This window comes from Helianthus annuus, chromosome 12 (assembly GCF_002127325.2).
Source record: "Helianthus annuus cultivar XRQ/B chromosome 12, HanXRQr2.0-SUNRISE, whole genome shotgun sequence".
NCBI classification, from domain to species: Eukaryota; Viridiplantae; Streptophyta; class Magnoliopsida; order Asterales; family Asteraceae; genus Helianthus; species Helianthus annuus.
Window position 1 is genome coordinate 146,589,314 of NC_035444.2, and position 11,261 is coordinate 146,600,574.

The 11,261-nt window shown below is 34.7% G+C and overlaps 1 long non-coding RNA gene across 1 annotated transcript; it reads left to right on the forward strand.

The window, feature by feature from the left end:
- The first annotated feature begins 2,884 nt into the window (after positions 1-2,884).
- Positions 2,885-5,674, forward strand: LOC118484923. The gene is made up of 3 exons (XR_004875066.1): positions 2,885-2,923; positions 2,991-4,414; positions 4,495-5,674. It is a non-coding gene; the product is annotated as an uncharacterized LOC118484923 (long non-coding RNA).
- The last annotated feature ends 5,587 nt before the right edge of the window (positions 5,675-11,261 follow it).

Sequence of the window (11,261 nt, forward strand, 5' to 3'; positions counted from 1 at the left end):
CACCAAGATCTTTTGTTCGGTATTTACCCTCGTAGATAATGCATTTCACTGCAGTTTATAAACGATCTGCATAACCAGGAAGCTGAAGATGTCTCAGCATCATGGCTGATGAAAGAAGCAGAGCCACTGGGTTTGCTCTCTTTTTCTCAACCATTGATGGTTTCCCAACATTCCCGGCTGATGCACCTTGCTCAAAGATCGCGTACTCCGTGCCAACGTTACCTATAAATATGATTGCAAAAACTTTATTACTACATATCATCGTTGGAAAAAGGGTTTAGGGATTTAAATATATGGTTTATGACTATGTACCTCCTGGCATGACTCCCGTACCGCCAGCAATACCGGCAACAGTGTTTGCAACAAGGCTTCCAAACAGGTTAGGTGTCACCTGCAACATTTAATCAGTTAACACCCAATTGGAAAAAGAATAATCTCCTGTGAGCGTGTTAAAACTAGAACTTATGTACAACTTAAGCATTTACAGAAATCATAAGTAGTGCCGTTATTAATGTAACAATGTATGTATTTTCCTATATCTATATCTGCATATTTACTTGTCCTCCTTTGTATGTCTTTTCCTATATCAACATCTGCATATGGTATAATATATGTGTTTAAATGAATGACAACATCATTTAACATAAAAACTAAAAAATAATGCACATGTGCATCCTTACCCAATTGAAACATTAAATATTAAACAACCTATTCTAACTTTTTGTTTCAATATTACGTCCGTCCTCGTCCTCCGTAGTATCTCACATTCTTTTCGATCCTTACTCCCTTTATTTTATAATAAATGGAACCTTTTTTTTCGTTTTTTCCATCGTTGATCTACAATAATAAACAAAACCATACAATTTACGAAACCTACCGCATTTTTGCATTCCCACACAATGATGCACATGTGCAAAGAAAATAAAACATGTTATAAAATGTTCATACATACTAATGCGCACCTACATTTATAAACTTAATGTGTTTACACAACTTATAATATTAACAAAAAAAAAGTAATACAATGTTGCACATGTGCATAAACTCAGATTTAATTACTAAAAAAAATAATAATACTAAATAATCAACAACTTCTAACCTTTTTGTTTAACATTCACATGTTCGTCTTCCTTTGCGTCCGACATTCTTAATGACCCTTCATCCCTTGACTTTAATACAAATGTTACTTTTTTCGATTTTTTTTCCATTGATGATCTAAATGAACATGTGGATAAACGTTAAATACCTTACTAACCTATTATGACAAATTATGCGCATGTGCATGTTAACATATTTTGTCAAGCTATGCACATGTGCATATCTATATATCACATAACACTACATTATTAACATAATCTAACATTAAATACACATGTGCATAACGATACATCACACCAAAATACAACTAAATACCTTATTCAGTGTCATCTGCATCAACATTAACTACCTTATTCACATGTTATTGCACACTATGCACATGTGCATATTGACTTATTATTACAATCCATGCACATGTGCATAATCACATATTACACAAGAATTACCTTAATAGCCAATTCTGTTAAACATATGATGTCAAAATATGCACATGTGAATAGCTATATATCACACAATACAAAACGAATTTTGTATCGACAAATTATCTATCATATAAAAGTACAAACGACAAATTAGCTATCATATAACAATATAAACGAATTGTATAAACTTGAAAACGGTGTCTCGATTAATATGAAAATATCTATATTACAAATCCGTCAACGGTTCCGTTGGCGGCGGCGATTCCGACGGCGACTGATTCCGGCGATACCGTCGTAGTGACACACTCATTGAATCATCTATTCTTATAATCACTGGACGAATTTTGGGAACTAACCTCGATTATATGACGAAATATGAAATATCTGGTGGTAAAATTTCAAATTTGAGATAAAATTTCAAATCTGAGATAAAATCTCAATCCAGATGCTTCAATATGGTGAATTGATGATGGTGAAGTGATGATGTATTCGAGACGATGATGAAATCGATTGTAATCGACGAATTCTTGATAGATTCAGGTTGAGAAATGGTGATGTAATCAGAGTTTGGAGAGTGGACGTGAAAAATTGTATTAAATGTAATTTAACTTTTGTTTGAAGTCCGATAGTAAATGGAAGCAGGTAAGCGGGTTTTTTTAAAGTTGTTTTGTATTTACAAAATTGCCCCATGTTCACATTGGTTCTCGCGGTTCTCGTAATAAGGGTGGTTCTCGCATGAACCCTACCCTATATATATATATATATATATATTATAAAGATTAAAACAATACAAATATTAAATAAAAAAATAACTAGTTAAAGTACTTCACGCTACACGTGCGGGAACTTGATCGGTATCGCTTCAGTCCGTTATGATACCGCACGATACACATAAAATGAATGCAGGTACTAGTTAATGTCAAACAGGTTTTAAATAAGATTTATATGGAGGCGTATGTAAAAATAAAACGTCAAAATGATATACTGGTAAATTCAGAATTAATAATTTTCATGAGTTAAAGTAAAAAAATCAAATGTACACTTGAAAAGCAAACATTAAACTGGATCCGGTTCTTATCTCTACATACAAACAGACACATAATAAATATATCCTACATAATAAAAGACATACCTAGGATGCCACATGGCATTTATCTAGGGTTTCTATGCCACATGGCTATCTTTTGCATACACAATGCCAAGTGGCATTTTTTCACACACAATCAAACAAACAAGTAAAACACGCGGGCCGGTTTTCATGTAAATCGCGTCAAATACCCGGTACTATAAAAGGCACGTTATAACCTGAATTCTTCATTTGAACATCGAATTAGGGTTTTTGACGAATGTTTTCTTCTCCGCGGACCGACAGTGCATATCTTCAAAATAATCTTCAAATCAAGGTTAGATCATCGTTCGTATGTTTGATTTTGATTGTTTTTATATTTGATTTCGTTCGTTCGTATGTAGGTTTCTGTCACTCGATTCCTTACAATCACCAACCATATTTCTCAGCCGTAATAGACATTGGCGTTTTCAACTTTGGCGATTTCATCAGACGATTTTATCTACATCTGTCTTATCTTGATCCTGGTATGTTTGTCTGAATTGTTCATTTGTTTTTTCAATCCAAAATTTCTATAGATGCTGATGATTTCATCTAAAATTCCTTATTTTCCCATTCAATTATTTTTCGATTGATTTTTGGGCCAACATTCATCCATTAATCTTCATCGTTGTTGTTGTCGTCTTCTTCTTCTCATAATTCCCACTTTTCAAAAAGTAGCATAAAAACCCACTTAATTCCCTCTCCAAATTTGCATTTTGGGTTATCAAATTCGTGTGTTATTTCGTCAAATTTGAGAAATTAAAGTAGAATTACCAGTTTGTGTTCAGATTAGGATTGAATTTTGGATTCCGTTTGCGAATTTTTTTTCTTTAGACTGGTGAATTTTGACGTATTGATCTGAATTGAATTAGGGTTAGGGTTATAATTAGGGTTTAGATAGTTTTTTGTATAAAGAATTTTGATGTGATTATGTGATTAGCATTGAAGGTGTTCATGAGTAAGTAACGTTTGATTATCACTAACATGCACACAAGAATCATTTTGATCATTTTGTATGTGTTTCTACTGTTTTGTACATTCTGCAGATTATCGCACACCAAGTGTTTGTTTAAATGTCTAAGTTGTGTAGCATGCTTGTGATCTTGGCCATATCTCACTATTTTAGTTGTCATCCTTAGATTGTCTGTTGAACCTTTAAATTGAAATCAAGATTACAAACCCTCATGTTGGATCTTTATTAATTACGCGTCTTGCTTTGTTATGATCTAATAAGCATTTTGTATTACTTCTAAATAGCATGGTGTGACCTTTGAATTTGTTTGCAGATTTGGGATCTTTTTTTGTGATATTTTTTTTTACTTTGTAATTGTTGGAGCCTGGTGATGGCTGCCATATTCAAGATTTGAGCACAAGAAAGGTTATCTTGTGCAATGAGTTCTTCCAACTTTTGGTGTATTCAAACTTTTTGTGATATTTTTTTTTCACTTTGTAATTGTTGGCAAGAGATAGTGATGAGAGATTAATGATGATGATGATAATGGACACCATCCCGGCCTGTTTGTCAAACAAATTGGGGGTGAGTTCATGGCTAATAATCCTAGGCCTCCTGCACTAACTTCTGATGCTCAATTGAAGGTAATATTTTTCTTATTTGTCTACAAATGATGGGTTTACCAGAAGCACATTGTTGAGAAGTTGCATATTTTATTTTTATATTGTGTCAAATAGGACTAAAAAGAATAATATGTATTAGTTAATGGGTTTTTGTTGTTTGGAAGGCAATCCCAAAGAAGTGCACTTTCGACCTGTTGGACCCAAGGAAAAGGTATGTTTCTTAGTTAATTATTTAAACAAGTTAGGCCATTAGTTTATTTTGGTTTAACTTTTTTCTTCTTCTAATGTTAGGTTTATTTCACATGGGTGAATGTACGAGCTTACATTGTTACGTGTGGTGGTTTGTGTCCAGGGATCAACATAGTAATTATGTAGACTGTATGCGACTTGAAATACATGTACGGTGTTAATAACATACTTGGGATCGAGGTTGGCCATATCATCCCTGCCATTATTGCTTTATATAACAACATAAATGTGTAGTAATTATCGTTAATTATTACTCCTGTCTTAATTTTTTCTTAAACCTTATAGATGGGACCCACACAATGAAACAAAATGTTATACAACCAAATGAATCAAATGCTTATTAGCAAACTAGAGCAAGTAACTGATAAAATTTATCCAACTGATAGTGTTCTGTTCTTATAGGGAGGCTATAGGGGCTTTTACTCAAAGAATACGATGGAATTAAATCCAAAAGTTGTTAATGATATCCATAAACATGGTTGTACTATTCTTCAAATTTCACGTGGAGGCCATGATACTAACAATATGGTTGATAATATCCAGGACCGTTGGATAAAAGATGTTGGATTGTTTTTTTTCCATTTTTGCTAAAAAAGCTAAATAAAGTGGATGTTATTCCCCGCTACAACAATGTTGGTGGCAAATCTGAACAGGAAACTCATAAAAATTTTGGAGTTTTAGGTATATATAATTGGAGATGATATGTTGGTGGCAAATATGTTATTCCAATAATCATATTTGGTTTCAGTTGGTTTTTCAGTTCCAATAATCAGTATATTGCAAGATGTAAGTTTTCATTTTTTTTAAAGGAAGTTGAAAAGTGTCTCCTTCCTGTGGCAGTAGTTGGGATCCCCAAGACAATTGATAACTATATTGTTGTAAGTTATTTGAACCCTTTTTGTATCGTGTAGATACTTTAAATGGTTGTATAGCATGTGTTAAGACGGGTAATATTTATAAGGGTTCAAATAGGTAGACTTATTATGTCTCTATCAGAATTTTAATAGAATAGCATGTGCCATATATGGTTATAGCATGTGTCAGAACCAGTCAAAATTACAGAATTTTCTACTTCGATTTTTAAATCTCTGCCTAATCATGATAAATATATGAAAACCATTAAATTTGCATAGCATTTTTGCATCGTTTTTCAAAGTTCTTTGTTTGCTATCATTTGACAAGTTGGGAAATTTTTTTTGCAGGTTGCAGGGATAAAATTAATGTGGGAAAATTACATGTATCATGATAATTTGCCTTTTGTGCCTATGAATTCCTTAAATATTTCGGATAAATAAGAAGACAATTGGGGTGAATTGGTAGTTTACTCTTAAGTAAGCAATTAGTTATCTTACATGTTATAGCTTTTCTATATGCTGCTATGAAAAGTGTGGACATAGGATTACAGTAAAAGTATCAATTTTGAAATTGATGGTAAATCCTTTGCCTTAAAAGTCAATGTTTAACTCCTCACCCTTACAATGACATGGTGACATATTACTAGCTTTGTTTTTCAACCAAGGGTCTCTATTTTAACATGTTTCAGTTCCAAAACTGACTTTGACTTAAATGATTTGCAGATGATCGAGCTCCTTGACAAGTTCAAATACAATTGGAGGTTAGTGCTTCTTTGATAAATGACATCGAACCGATCAAGTCTTTTTTTACGATATATAGCGTCTAATAAAACATGAATGTTGTATAAAATTTGAGTTTCTGAGTGCTATAAATAGATGTTCAAGTTTTAGGTTGTGACTTTGGTCTTGGTTGTTTATATTTTGGTTGCGTGTCTTGCTGGATTGCAACTATGTATTTGGGTGATTATTTATGATAGTTTGTTTGGGTGTTCAAGTATAAAAAAATGTACATAATAATCTAAGAAAAAGAATCTGATGGTTAGTCTCTGTTTGGTTAGCAATGTTCAGTTCTAAATTGCCCAGTTTCAGTTCTTAAATTTTTTGATTGGTATAATTTGATCCATGCATTTATGTTTATTGGTACTTGGGTTATTTAGTGATTAGGTTTTCTTAATTAGTTCCTTCAATATAATATGTTACGCAATGGGAATGTCTCTTCCTTTACATGTGAATTTCTTCAAGGTTTGGCTTTGTAATTACACACTCTTCTAATTCCATTTATTGACTGATTTTCTTTCTGTGTTTTCAAAAGCTAATAAATTTGTACAGTTTTAGCTTAAATATGTTATATATTTATTTATTGAGCATATTTTAATCAAGTTTTGCCCGTCTTTGAGATTGATTTCACCATTCGATTATTCTTCAATTTCTGCTTCGTAATTCATAGCCATGGACGTACCAACTTGATTTTTCATCCTCAAGATACATAATCTGTATGTATCCTACTCCCTCTTTCTTCCTCTTTTATGTTTTGTGTTGACTACAAATTACAATGGGTAGCTGAAACTTTCTTTTAAATTTATAAGGGTTCTTCGGTTATCATGTCGTCAAGAATTTATGTTCTTTATAAATGTATAATGTTATTTTGTCAATACCTCGATACTATATTATTTTGTCAAACCCGCGAAGTTCGCGCGTATTAGCACTAGTAAAACAAATAAAAAAGTTAAATGAAATCCTATGCTTTGGAATTGACCAATCATTTGCAAATACTATTCACAAACTTTGCTAAATGTATTATAGCTAATAATAATAATAAGGGGGAGGGGGTGGTGATCACTCATCAATCACAACATCTAATCAAATTTCGTCATGTCATCAACCATTATTCCATCACTCACAACCTTTTTTAGTGGAAATGGTAATCACTCACAACACCCAAAAATAAACCCTCACACCCCCCTCACATCCAATTATCACGGAATGCTCATCACGCGTGAATTTTATCACAGAATCGAATTATCACGCGTTAATTTGTTTGAGTGGCGGTGGTTTGTTTGTAAAATTCACGCGTGGAAGAAAAGTTTCACGGGGTTAAGGCTCCCCACCCCGGGTCCCCTAATATGATTCATTATGACATATACTGTGTATAAAAAGTCTTATGCTAATTTATTATGGGTGTACCTATTGGCACACCAATGTGCCTATATGCACACCAAAAAGTGTTTTTTTATCCTATATGCACACCCTGTAGTGTCGAGCTGTGGTCAAAGGGTGGCGTTTTGGTCCGGTCAACCAGACAAAGACTGACGGGTGTCTGACGGGTCTGTTGACCGGACCAAAACGCCGAGCTTTGGCCGCGTTTTGGTCCTGTCAAGCAGACCGGGTGTCAGTCTTTTGTCTGGTTGACAGGACCAAAACGCGGCCAAAGCTTGGCGTTTTGGTCCGGTCAACAGACCCGCCAGACACCCGTCAGTCTTTGTCTGGTTGACCGGACCAAAACGCCGCGCTTTGGACACAGCTCGACACTGCAGGGTGTGCATATAGGATAAAAAAACACTTTTTGCCGTTTTGGGGTGGCTAGTTTGAGCCTATAGATGAAAGATCAAGTTTGAAGTTAAAGATCATGTTATGTTGCAAGTGTTTTCTTGGAATGGTATTATCTGATTTTATAAACGAAGCAAGTTATGTACATGTTTGGTCGATCAATTCAGGATCATTAAGCACGTGGGTAAGGTTGCTTATCGCTTGGAGTTACCCGAATAACCTGGTGCAATCCATAACACTTTCCATGTGTCTTATTTGTGCAAGTGAGGAAATTGCACATGCGTGGGGGGGGAAATATATGGAAGAGCCCATACTTTTGATCAATAAAAAAGTAGCTTTAATTATAGAGAAACCCTAATCCAGTTTTTGCATAATAGTTCTACCATAACACTATTCATAGCAGTGTCCCCTTCATTTAGACTAGTGTCACGCATGCTCTTCACCTTTCCAGCGCATTCAATCCTTTAGACTATACGAAGTGAGTAGCTTGAAAAGAGGGTGTTAAGCGACATGTGGATGCCACGTCATCACACGTCAGAAAAGTCACGCGTAGAAAAAGGAGAGGAGTGGGACGGGGCGTGAAAAGGTGGCGTTATTCAACACGTGGCACACACCTTTTATTATTATTTTATATTTAAAAACTATAAAAAATCTATTAAATTTAAAAAAAAAAAAGCATTGATACTAATATAGTAAATAAGATTAATAAAAAAAGATTACACAATTTAAAAAAAAATACATAATTTGAAAAAACCGAAAGTTAAAAAAAATAAATCGAAACTAATAAAAATAAACTAAGTACGATATGTTTCCATTATTTCTTGCTTCGCTTTCTCGTTCTTCGAGTCCAAGGTGATTGATTGAACATTAAATTTATTTTTTCGTTCTAAAACCTCGAGAACTTTTTTTTGTGGGCGTTTCGTTCTTGTTGGATGTTATTGAACAAAACTATTTGTTCTTTGATGTCGGCCAAAGCGAGGGTTTTTGTCACACCCCGGCCGCGTATAACATGCAACCGCGGCGGAAACGCCGGGGAGTGTCGTGGACAGAATTAATTGTTATACAACCATGGAAATTAAAGTTACATTTTATTTATTAAACAAGGGTGTTACATTGTCTTAAAAGGAAGTACAGAATCCAGAACACAGTTATTCTAGTTCTATCTTCAGTTTTTAGTCTCTAAGGCACAGGTCCGCCCTAGTGTCGTGTTCATCGTCCTATGGAACAGCTCCTGAAAACACATGTGAAAGTAGGTACGTCAGCATAAAAATGCCTGTGAGATACATAGGTTTTGTGAAAATGGGATTCATGACTTGAGTTTAAAGAATGTTTAATAACAGTCAGTCATGAACCTTGACATTTGTCTTGCTTTGTAAACCATTTGAAAAACGATAACATCAAATGATATGTATAGATAAGTGCAAGGTTAAACGAGTAACCAATTAAAATGAGTTGAATATAATAAGTTCTTTTGTAAGACAATGTTTCATGAAAAGTATGTTATTTGTATAAAATGTTATATGTCTAAACTGAAATGATTTAGATAACGCTAAGATATGTAATATTATACAAACATTTATATATAGGAAGTACCAGCGGCGTATCCACCATGTTTGCATCATATTATATACTCCACGTTACCCGAACCATTTACCCAAACCAATCCATCATGTAAATTGTTCATGTATAAACCAAATGTCATGTGTTATTGTGTAAACCATGTCAAATGTTTATGTTCAATGTAAACCACCAAATGTGTATGTCAGTGTCAACGTGTTTATGTCCAATGTAAATCATGTAATGTGTAATCCCAAAATGTATCATGTATGGTAAGCGAAATGTATCAACTTAAACCATATGTAAAATGCACAAAACAAGTCGTTGAAGTAACACGTGGTTTAAATCAACGTTATGTTCTGTGGAAAAATGCATGCTCTATTGATATTAACATTTATGTGGTATTGTAAACTATGCATACATCCAAGCCTTGAGACTGCGGCGATAAACCCTTAAACAAATTAAAGGTTTATCTAAGTTATGTATATCGAATTCGGTCATTCCTTCCAGTCCTATCAAACCCAGGACTTCAGGAATGGGAGTTGTCAATTCCTATGGTACCACTACCTACTAACGAACGGCGTAGCTAATGTTAATGAATGTATTGTCCCATGTTAAACAAACCAAATGTCATAACAAAATGAAGTCATGTGATGTAAACAATTGTACTAAGTATGCTAAGTAAACATACGAAGCAGAAATGTTCATGTAAATCAATGTGCCCATATGCTGAGTAAACATATGCAGCAGAAAATGTTCATGTAAATCAATGTGCCCATATGCTGAGTAAACATATGCAGCAGAAATGTTCATGTAAATCAATGTGCCCATATGCTGAGTAAACATATGCAGCAGTAATGTTCATGTAAATCAATGCACTAAGTACGCACACAATGGGCATACATAGCATAAAATGTAATAAAATCGTGTACTATAATGTACTAACAACATAGCAGGCATATGATGTGAAAACATGGAAAGCATGAATGTAACAAGTAGGCACATGTGTTTCACCCCAAAACAGTTTGGAAAACAGTAAAAGATGGGTTCTATGTACTCACCTGAGATTGCTTTGAGTTCCTTGTATAATAACCAGATAATGCTAAAGATCACGGAATATCAACGGCACCTAATAGGTAGCTTATGTTAATATACCGGACCAAATCGGAAGGATCGGATAGTACGCGGGTTCGTAAACCAAACGAGTATGGAGACTCGTGTAATATGGTTTAACAAAGCCTACATACTAAAATGAACTTAACCTAAGTGCTTACGGTCCATCACGACCTGTTTTACGCTACCCTAACGCGTCGTTCGCGTAGAACGCGTTCGGAACGCCTAACATCGTGACCACAAGGTATAACCTCGGAAGGTTATAGCTATGGTCACCTAATGTGTTTGGTCGGATCCTAAAGATCGACCAAATGGGTCGGGTTCGAAAGTATAAGCGATGGTTTAGATCGCTTACCTTACGACCCTATATAAGCACTATACCTAACGTGACGAGCTAAGCATGTTAGAACATGCTTAACTAAGTTTTAGAAAACAGGTTTGACATCAAAACAAACGGCTTTGATGCCCACGAGTAGTTTGGTTACAAAATATGCAAGAATGCACATTTTGGCCGAAACTACGACTCGTCACTGAGCCTAGATAACGTGGTGATCAGTAGGTATGGTCGCTATGGACCATAACCATCGTGATCACGCTCACGTTATGAAGTTCCATGAACTTCGCATCGACCATAAGCTGGTCAATGCAGAAAGTCAACAAAACGTTGACTTTCGGACTCGAAAAGCGAATAAAAGAGCGAAAGAAGACTTACGGAGGGTCCCCGAGTGCTAATCTAGA